Source organism: Lipotes vexillifer, unplaced genomic scaffold (assembly GCF_000442215.2).
Source record: "Lipotes vexillifer unplaced genomic scaffold, Lipotes_vexillifer_v1.1 scaffold21, whole genome shotgun sequence".
In the NCBI taxonomy this organism is placed as follows: Eukaryota; Metazoa; Chordata; class Mammalia; order Artiodactyla; family Lipotidae; genus Lipotes; species Lipotes vexillifer.
Window position 1 is genome coordinate 3,367,191 of NW_006774065.1, and position 11,178 is coordinate 3,378,368.

General features: G+C 46.8%; 1 protein-coding gene across 2 annotated transcripts in view; it reads left to right on the forward strand.

The window, feature by feature from the left end:
- Nucleotides 1-11,178, forward strand: part of CAMKK2 (calcium/calmodulin dependent protein kinase kinase 2) — a 54,121-nt gene that overhangs the window by 4,647 nt on the left and 38,296 nt on the right. The gene's annotated exons all lie outside the window — the stretch shown is intronic.

Sequence of the window (11,178 nt, forward strand, 5' to 3'; positions counted from 1 at the left end):
CCTGCTGAATTTTCCCCCTCAATTATGAACCATTTTAAGGATAGAGAAAAAACCCAAAGTTTTGTTTTGTTTTTGACTGGCTCATGGTTTTGGACGGCTGGAAGGAGAACCAGGAGGTGATGGAAACGGGACAGAGCAGGCCGCTGGCTCTGGAACCCTGACGATCTTTCACTGAAGCCACACTTTTGGGAGGGGCTGGTGACAAGCCCTGCCCTGGGAACCGAGGAACACTGGGACTTGGTCCTTGTCCCTTAGGAGCTCCTGGGTGAGGGGTCTGGAACTGTTGAGGATCGCTTTGGAAAAGATGAACAATTCTAGCATTTTTCCCTTTTGAAAAGGAGAGAAAGAAAATTGGAAGAGTCTGCTGTGCCCTTACCCTCACCCCATCCTGAAAGCTGCTGAGCAACTATTTTTATGTTGTCCCTTTTTATCCCGTTGGCTTCTGTAAATAGTTGAGAGATGGCGGTTGCAGAGATAAAAATGCTAATTCCAACCTGGAGAGGAGCGACTGATGCTCCCCCAAGGAAATGGGGGGAGAGGCCAAGGTCTTGCCCCTCTGCTTGGGCATGAGGTAGGAAGTGAGTGGGAGTGGGTGGGGAAGGGACATTGTGGGAGGTGGCTGAGATAAGCCTCTGCTGGAGAAGTTTAAATGGGGAACCAGTGGTTTGGGTGGTGGGCAGGGTGTGGAGGAAAGGACACCTCCCTTATGGGTTTCTAAAGCTACTTTGGGATTTTTGCCGTTAAGGCCTCTGGCAGAAAGAGATTTTATTTAGATTCTTCCCAGACAGTTCTCCCGCCCTCTGGGTACAGGTGTCTAGGACAGGGTTGGACCCCGAGAGCCAGCTCCCAGCCCCTCTTTGGCCCTGCCTGGGGTTGCTTTGTGCTGGAGGCTGGGGAGGGAGCAGCTAGATTTAGCATCACCTCCAAACAGCAGGGAAGGAGAAGGGCTGTGAGTGGGCGAGGCCCGGATGCCTGTGGGTTCCCAGCCAGCCCCCTCCCTCTCTGATTTGTCAAGCTACAGAATGTTGGAGTCAAAGTCTTTTTCTTTTCATTAAAAATTGAAGTTTCAGTTGTTTCCCAGCCTCTTCCTTAGGTTCAGTGAAAGACTGGGATGGATTCAGTAGGAGAAGAGGAAGGAAGTATGATGGTCCCCACCTCCCTTTTCTAAATACCCCCAACATCCACACCCACACTCACCCATTCACACTTACTGGCTCTTCAAGGCAGGGGCCTCCTGCGCACACCTGGCTTTAGGTACCGGATGTGTGATGGGGGCTGCTTCTCCGTGATACTTAATGATTGACCCAACAGTAGCTGCCTAGGAACTCTTAAGGCAGTGGAGCTTCTTGCTCCGCCAGCATCCAGGGCCAAAGGGGACACTGCAGGGGTCAAGGGTCATGCCCTGGCCTAGCCTAGAACCTGCTGGGCTGCCTGGGAGAGGTCATCTCACCCCCCTGGGTCTCAGCCACTCCTTCTGGAGCCCTAGTGCGTTGATTATGAAAGCTGTGAGTGCGTGCAAAATTCTTGTGACACAAATAAGCAAGGATGCGAAATTATATGCACACTTTGCTTTTAATTTTGTAGAAAGTGATGTATATGGATAAGAATTAGAAGGGAAGATGAAAAGAGTTAAGTTGGCAGGTTGTTATTAGAAACAAAAATTTCATTTTAATATAAATTAAAGCCAATTGAGGGGCTGGAACTTGATAGCTGTTGAAGTGCTTTCTTGGCAACAGCTTCTGTTTAGGGAGCGTTTGCTGTGTGCAGGGGCCTGTGTGGTAGGTGAGGTAGGTATTGTTATCCTCAGGGTCACCAGCTAAGGAGAAGGGCTGTACCCCTGATCACGATGTGCCCCCCTTTCTAGGAGCCTTTGATTTCACACCTGTGCCCTGCCAAACTGCTGTGTGATTTGGGTCTAGTCACTCAGACTCTCTGTGCCTCAGTTTCCCCATTGGTGAGATCATGCTAGTAGTAACTAACTCAAGTTTATTGTGATGGTTAAATGAGGTGATACATGCAAGGTGCTTAGAATAGCGCCTAGCACTTGGCCAGCAATAAAGAAGACTAGTCATCACTGTTACTGTATCTACAACTACTATGGCTGCCACTGTAGTGATGTGATTCTTGTGTTAAAAGTACTAGTCAGTTCCTTCCCTTCATTTCATCCTATTCTTAAGCCCTTTCCTTCCCTGTTTTTGATTTTTTTTTCCTTTAAAATTAAAAAAAAGAAAGAAATTAAAAATGAGTTTGGAAGTTCTTGTTTCTGCCAAACCATCAGGGTGAAGGCTGTCAGGGGAGTTGCAGCTGCCTGACAGTTTGGCCTGGTTGGGAACCTTAAGGTGTAGGCAACTTATCATCTGGCAGGGAGCTTAGTGGAAAAGCTTTTCTGTCAGTCAGCTCTGTGTCATCTGTCCGTTAGGACCTTTGATTGTAAATGACAGAAAACCAACTGCAAACTAACTTAAGCAAAAATGGGAATTTATTGGCTCGTGTAGTTTAAAAACTCCTGGGGTAGGTGGGCTTCAGGCATGGCTGGATCCAGGTGCCCATGCAGTGTCTCCAGTTTTAGTTCTTTTCTATCTGTTGGCTCTCTTCTCTCTCTGTCAACTTCATTCTAAGGCAGGGTTCTCCCAAGCCCCTGGTAACTCTAGAAGTACATCTTCATTGCTCTGTGTGCCACAGAAAGAGACATTCTTAATTCTTCCACAAAATCCTAGAATAAAACTTAGTAGACTGACTTGGATCACACATCTACTCTTTTTTTTTTTTTAAATAAATTTATTTATTTTATTTTTGGCTGCGTTGGGTCTTTGTTGCTGCATGCGGGCTTTTCTCTGCTTGTGGCGAGGGAGGGTTACTCTTCGTTGCCATGCGCAAGCTTCTCATTGCGGTGGCTTCTCTTATTGCAGAGCACTGGCTCTAGGCATGTGGGCTTCAGTAGTTGTGGTACACGGGCTCAGTAGTTGTGGCTCGCGGGTTCTAGAGTGTAGACTCAGTAGTTGTGGTGCACGGGTTTAGTTGCTCTGCGGCATGTGGGATGTTCCCAGGTCAGGACTCGAACCCGTGTCCCCTGCACTGGCAGGCAGATTCTTAACCACTGTGCCACCAGGGAAGCCCCACACATCTACTCTTGAAACAATCACTTGACCAGAGCAATCAATGCCCAGTTAACCAGACTTGAGTCATAGTGGAACCCCTGAAGTTGATGGCACGGACAGCTCCATGGAGTCACCTTTCACACAGAAGGATGGGTTCCAGACATAAACCAGGCTGCTGTTATCAGACTAAAGGAACATAGAGTCTAGGCCAGCTAAAGAAAGCATCTGACCTTCTGAGTGGCCTTGGGATGAATTAAATAAACAATGACCTCTAGCCAATATTTATTGAGTGCCGGCAGTGTTCTAGAAAGTTCTAGGTCCTGGAGTCCAGCAGTAAACAAAAAGGCAAAGGCACGGCTCTCACAAGTTAAGTCAAATCGATGTCTCTGTGCCCATGCACGTCTTTCCTGAATGCTGTAGGACACTGAGCCTTCACACTCTCCCCTCTCACACAGGTTGGAGCCAGAGGAATGGGCTAGCTATTCCCCTTTGTTAGAGATTGTGGCTCAGCCTGGACTTCATTCTGGATACATGTGGACGTTGCAAGGCTGTACCTGTAATTTTTAGCCCCTTTCTGAAAAACTCAGACCAGTTTTAGCTCTACTTGAAACCACTGCATAACTTTGGACAAATTAGTAAACCTGGGCTTCTCTGGTGGCGCAGTGGTTGAGAGTCCGCCTGCCGATAAAGGGGACGCGGGTTCGTGCCCCGGTCCGGGAGGATCCCACGTGCCGCGGAGTGGCTGGGCCCGTGAGCCGTGGCCACTAAGCCTGTGTGTCCAGAGCCTGTGCTCCGCAATGGGAGAGGCCACAACAGTGAGAGGCCTGCATACTGCAAAAAAAAAAAAAAAAAAAAAATTAGTAAACCTTTCTGAGCCTTCATTTTCTTATTGGTGAAATGAAATTGTTGGAACAGGTGACCACTGATATTATAGCACTAATATCCAGTGCATCTCAAAGTAGGGCCTGTAGGGGTGAGGTAGGTCATGAGAGGTAGAAAAGGGAAGGACATGTGATAGGGCACTCAGCCTGTCCTTGGCGTTGGGGAGATGAGGGGAAGCAGTGAGGACTGTGGCGCGCCGGCGAGCATATCTCCGCTTATGTCCAAAGCTTCAGGGAGTTGTTACCAGGAGTGAATACAGGTCCAGTGCTAACAGTGTCCAGTTCTTCAAGAGACTCTGGAAATTCTGATTTTTATCTGAACTCTCCTGGCTCTAAAATGTTGGCATCTCATTCAAATAGTTTTAAATACAGTGTAGGCCAAGCAAAATACATCGGTGGCCAGATGTCAAGCTATAGGGACTGTTTGCTCCAGGGACTGTGATGGGATGGGGTCTGTGCACACTAAAGCCAGCACTATCAGAGTTCCCTGGTTGTCCAGTGGTTAGGACTTGGCGCTTTCACTGCCGAGGGCCTGGGTTCAGTCCCTGGTTGGGGAACTAAGATCCTGCAAGCCTTGCGGTGTGGCTGGCATAGACAGATAGATAGATAGATAGATAGATAAAGCCAGCACTATCTCTCGTGCCCTCTGCCAAGGAAGGGCTCTTGTCTCTGGGGAGACAATCAGTTTCAGTGCCTCTAAACTAAAGAATATGCAAGGAAAGACAGTTGTAAGAGTCTGTGTCACTGAATCTGATATGACTGCTTGTTTGGGCCAAGGCCCCGCATCTGGAATATTCCAGCTGGTGTCAAGCCTCAGCGCTGCATAGGCTGTACAACTGAGCCTCCCAGGTCTCCCACTTAAGTATTGGGAAACACCCTCTGAATCCGTGGCCCCTGGGGCAGCAGGCTTCTGTGGTTGGGAGGGGAGCTGTGTTAGTTTGCTGGGATTGCCTTGACAAAGTACCGCTAACTGGGCAGCTTAAACCACAGAAATGTATTATCTCACAGTTCTGGAGGCCAGAAGTCCGAGACCAAGGTGTTGGTAGGGTTGGTTCCTTCCAGGGGTCATGAAGGAGAATCTGGTCCATGTCTGTCTCCTGGCGTCTGATGGCTGCTGGCAATCTGGCGTTCCTTGGCTTGTAGGTGCAGGACCCCAACCTCTGCCTTCACGTTCTCATGGTGTTCTCCCTGTGTGCGGGTCTGTCCAGATTTCTCCCTTTTTATAAGGACACCAGTCATATTGCATTAGGACTCCAGCATATCTTTTTGGGGGGCCACAGTTCCACAACCCATAACAGGTGCCGAGTGGAGTCCCTATGGCTTTGCCTGGGACGCCCTTCCTGCTCTCATCAGCTTCCTACAAAGCTCTTGTGCTCTGGCCCCTCCATCATGCCCATCCCCCCTCACCCCCTTCCCAACCTCGTTCAATCCCAGGAGTCTTCTTTCTGTTCTCTCCGCTCTCCCACCTCTTTCCTGCTGTGAGGCCTTCTCAGAATGTGTTTCCTCCTCCTGGAGCAAGTTCCCGCCCCCTTAGCACCTACTCACCCTGTAGGTCTCAGCCTAAATATAATTTCCCCAAGTGAGGCCTTCCTTGACTCACCCCCTCCCATTCAGATCTCCCCTGGGTCCCTGTGTTGTTCTTTTTTATCTCATCCTGGTTTTCTCCTCCAGTTTGTGCTTATAGAGTCACTTGTGCCCCTACTTTTCAGAAATCACATCTGTTTTGTTGATCTGGCACATAGTAGGTCCCCAGTAATTACTTGTGGAAAGAACAAATGGGCGAGTGAGTTTCCTTTAGGACCTCCCCGGGCCTCAGTTTCCCCAGGTGAGAGAAGATGTGCTGGCCAAGCCTGTTATCCCAGGGAGGACATTGTCCCTGGCCTTGGCAGGATCCTCACAGCTATTTTGGGCCTCTTTGTTGTCCCGTGTTGCCCAGGACCTCAGGGGACCATGCAAAGGGTGTATCATGGGTCAGGGCATGTCACGGGCCCACTCACTGGCTACTTGCTGTGCTGCAGCTCCCGTGGTGGTGGCAGTTCTGCGTTTGGTAAGCAGGCGCAGGTTGGAAAATGCCCCCAGGATATGGGAATGTGTTTCCTGGAGGCCGCTGGCACTTGGCTTCCTGGCAGAGGAATGAGCGCTCCTTCATTCTGGCCTGGAGCCGGGTTTATCTGCTCTAGGAAGGGTCTGGTCCTCCATGGAGCTGCCTGTGAGAGGGGAGGGAGGGGAGGGAGGGGCTGCCAGCCAAGGGCAGTGGGGAGGCTTCAGGGCCTGGGGAAGGACCCATGGATTGGGGCAGGAGGCTCGGGGAGGGGGCTTTTGGAATTTCGTTACACCTTGGCCCCCCGCCCACCAAAACTGAACGCTTAGCTGTCCCTCCCTCGCAGAGGGCCTGTGAGGATTAAATGACCCAGGCAGAGCTGTTTCAGTGTTTGATGAAGAAATGCTCAGTTGGCTGTTAGCTGTTATAATGCAAACCATTGTCTTTTTGTATGATTTTTCTTCTCTTGGGAGTGTTGGTAGCTTTCAACAGATCCTTAAAAGGTGTGTGACCCCATAGGATCTGTGACCTCAGAAACGGTCAGATTCTGGCTTGGACTCTGTGGGGTCAGTGGTGCTGAATGGCTAAGTCCTTGCCTGCCAGGCCTGCTGCAGACCAGTGAGGGGCCTCCAGGTGGCCTCGAGGCAGTGAGGTCTGTGTCCCCTGGGGCTCTTTCCTGAGACCTGAGCACACCTATCCCTCCAGCACAGGGGCCCGCACCTCTGCCTCAGAGCCAGCCAGTGCATTTTTTCTCTCCTTTCTCCTCCAGGCCTCAAGGGCCAAGGCACAGAGCCAGACGCCAGCTCGTCAAGGAGACTGATTAAATGCAGCTTTGCTGGGGGTGGATGGCTTGGTGTCCTTGGCCTGGAGTGGCGATCGATAAGCAATTGTTTTTCTGTTGGCAAGAAGAAAAGTTCTCCATTAACTGTCTCAGGTGCTGCCAGACTAGTTTTCTTTTCAGGAACTCTGCAGCCATGTCAGAGGTGGCTCTGGGAGGGAGGACGGGCCAGTGGAGGGGAGGCAGGCCCACGCTGCCAGGGCTACAGAACACACACAGGAGGAGGAACATTCTGGAGCATAGCCTGGCAGGTAGTAGGCATTCAGGAAGTATTTGTTGAAAGAAGAGCTTTTTGAGCACTTAACCATGCACCAGACATGAATACTGAGTTCTTAGTTCAGTTAGTCCTCATGACTCTTGGGTAAGTGCCCATTTTATAGAAGAGAAAACTGAGGCTGTGGCCCCAGGCAGTTGAACTTCAGGGACCCTGCTTTTCCCCTCCTGGGAAATAAGGATTATAAAAAGGATATGTAAAGGAACAGCAGCTGAGACCGTGGGGAACATTGAACTTGGGTTGTATTCTTTCACGGATGAGGAAGCCAAGACAGGGACACATTTAATGATTTCTTTCTCAGATACAGTCAGAGTGGGATAAGGGATTAGGAGATAGAGCCAACTGCCCGCTCCCTCTGCCTCGTGCCCCGGAGGTAGCACTCGGGCCTGATCATCCTAACTCCCATTGTGGTTACGGTTACTTTCCTTTAAAAATTCATTTCTGAATAGTTACTCTTTGCACACTTACTTTTACAAAAATAAAAGTAAATACAGTGAAAGTTAAATCCCTCCCACCCTGCCTCCCCCCAACTTCTGCAAACCAGTTGTCTTCTCTTGAGGCCACTCTTTTCATTTTCTTGTGTATCTTTCCAGAAATATGCTCTGCATATGATTATGTACACGCATATGGCCCTTTTCCCCCCTATGCGAACAGCAGCATCCGAATGCCTTGTTTTTTTCCGTGTAACAGTGTGTCTTGGAGCTAATTCACATTAGGATGTACAGAGTCACCTCTTTTAAAATAAATGCATGATTTTCTCCTGGGCTACATTTACCTCATTTTATTTACTCAGTCCCCTGTGGATAGTCACTTCAAACCACACTACCAAAATAATTTTATACGTATATCATTTTTTTATGTGTGAGATTGTCTTTAAGGTAAATACTCCCAGGTGCAGAATTGCTAAGTCAAAGGTATGTGCATTTGGAATTTTGTTAGATATTTGGTGAATTTCCCTTGATAAAGGTGATACAAATTCATACTGCTCATAGCCTCATCAAAATAGTGCTGTTACTATATTTTTTGTCTTTGCCAATCCGATAGTTGGAAAAAAGATATTTCATTGTAGCTTTATTATTATTATTTTAATTTTGGTAAAATATATATAACATAAAACTTACCATTTTAACCACTTTTAGATGTACAATTCAATGGCACTATTTACATTCAGAATGTTGTGCAGCCATCACCACTATCCATTTCCAGAACTTTTTCATCAGCCCAGATAGAAACTCTGTACCCCTTAAGCAATGACTCCCTGCTCCCCTCTCCCCCGGTCTCTTCTGGTAACCTTTATTCTAAACTTTCTGTCTCTATGAATTTGCCTATTCTATAAGTGAAGTCATACAGTATTTGTCCTTTAATATTTGGCGTGTTTCACTTAGCATGTTTTCAAGGCTTATCCATGTTGAAGCATGTGTCAGAACTTTATTTCTTTTCATAGCTGAATAGTGTTCTGTTGTATAAATAGACCACATTCTATTTATTCTTCCATTGATGGAAACTTGGGACGTTTCTACCTTTTGGCTATTGTGAATAATGCTGCTGTGAACATGGGTGTATAAGTATCTGTTTGAATCCCTGCTCTCAATTCTTTCGGGGAGATATATATATATATATACATATACCTAGAAGAGGAATTGCTGAGTCAAATGATAATTCTACATTTAACTTTTTGAGGAGCTACCAAACCATTTCGTTGTAGTTTGAATTTGCACTTCTCTTACTATAACTGAGGCTGAGCATCTTGTCACATGACTGGGTACTTTGTTATTCCTTTACACTGTACTCTGTGTTCAAAAATTGTGCCATGTCCGGGCTGGCATGCTGTTGTTAGTTCCTTAGTGCCTTTCCCATTGATCTTTCCCTGCTCCACAAGGGACCCCATCTGCCCACGTCATGGTCCAGATTGCATACATAGAAGCTATTCCATAAATACTTATTGCAGGACTGTCCCAAGAGGGCGGGTAGCATTTCTCTGCCCCTCAACCAAGCCCTCCAGGAAGCACTGGCTTTCTGCTCCCATCTTTACTTGCCTCTGTATCCCCCCACTGCCACCCAGTGTCTTAAAGAGATATCATTTTATTCATTCATAAAATCTCTCTACTCAGCTCTCACTGTTTTCCTGGCACCTTTGTGCCGTGGGAGATGTGGGTGATCAGCACAGAGCTGCCACTGTCTGCATCTGTGGATATACTCCCTGAATTCCGGTGGTACCTGTGACATTTGTCCAGCAGAATTTGTCAAACATACAAACCAAAGGTTAATATTCTGTCCCAGAGACAGAAGGAATTGACAGTCTAAGGGAGTGTGTCAATCTTTTTTTTTTTAATTCACAGAACATATAATTAACTATTTAAAAATATACAAATCAGTGGCATTTAGTCCGTTCATAGTGTTGTGCAACCACCATCTCTATCTAGTTCCAGAATATTTTCATCACTCCAAAAGGAGACCCCATACCCATTGACAGTCACTCCCCTTTCCCCCCAACACCTCCCCAGCCCTAGGCAACCACTAATCTACTTTCTGTCTGTATGCATTTGCCTATTTAAAAAATTTCATACAGGGAAATTCCCTGGCTGTCCAGTGGTTAGGACTCTGCGCTTCCGCTGCAGGGGGCACAGGTTCGATCCCTTGTTGGGGAACTAAGATCCTGCAAGCCACGTGGCATGGCCAAAAAAGAAAAAAATTCATATAAATAGGATTATACACATGTGACTTTTTGTGTCTGGCATCTTTCACTTAGCATCATGTTTTTGAGGTTCATGCAGTTTGTAGCCTGTGTCGGTTCTTCATTCCTTTCTAGTCATATTCCACTGTGTGGACAGACCACATTTTGCTTATCCATTCATCTGTCTGTGGACATGTTGGTTGTTTTTTCCCTTTTGGCTGTTGTGAGTAGTGTTGTTTGGATATATACCTAGGAACGGAATTGCTCAGTCATATGGTAATTCTCTGTTTAATTTGTTAAGGAACCGCCAAGCTATTTGATGTTAACCTTTTTTTAATCTCATATTTGCCTTACATCTTGCAAGTACTAGCTGGGGGCTGAACTAGGGAAACAGATAATAGGTATGTCGAGCCTAGCTCCTCAGACGACACAAACTTCCCTGGCTCACACACTCTCTGCTGGTGTGACCCCTGACCCCCACTCCTCAGTTGAGAATCATTGGCCAGGCCAGGCCAGGGGACTGGACTCCTGTGCTCATGGTCCTTGCATTAGGAGACCTGGACAAATCCCTCTCCCTCTCTTGAGCCTCATTTTCCCCATTTACAAAATGAGGGTATAATGGCAAACCAACAGGCTAGGCTGCTTGTGAAATTATCCTGAGTTATGGAAGATATTTTATAAACTGTAAAGAGCTGTCTGAATCATTGCTATTGTGAAGTGATGCAGCCTAGAGGTCACCATGTGGAAGTGTTTCATTTGGCCTGCCCAGCATTTTAAAATATTTAAAATAATTGCTAATTAAAAAAAAAAAATCAAGAGATCTCACTTAACATCCTGGCTTTAGGGCTTCTCTTGAAAAAAAAAAAAAAAAAAAAAAAAGAGGGGTTGGAGAGATAACCAGACAATTCTAGGCCCCAGTCCCTGTTTAACAGCAATTAGCTTGAGCTGGAAGTAGCTGCCACCTTTGTAGGGGGCATGGGGGCTCTATTTTGGGGTTTTCTCATACTTGGTTTCTACAGGAATTGAATTTGGGATTCTTGCTTGTGTGACAAGGGGCTTTTAAGATGAGGAAACGTGAAACAACAGGGTCCTACTGTATAGCACAGGGAACTATATTCAATATCCTGTGATAAATCATAATGGAAAAGAATATAAAACAGAATGTATACATATGTATAACTGAATCACTTTGCTATACAACAGAAACTAACACAGCGTTGTAAATCAATTATACATCAATTTAAAAAAATGGACACAGTGAGGAAATGTGGAGTAAGCTCTTCTATATAGACGCAAAAGATTTCAGATCACACTGTTTTTTGCAAGATATTTTTTTCAAGGACGGCGACTCAAAGCAGGAATGAGGCACCAG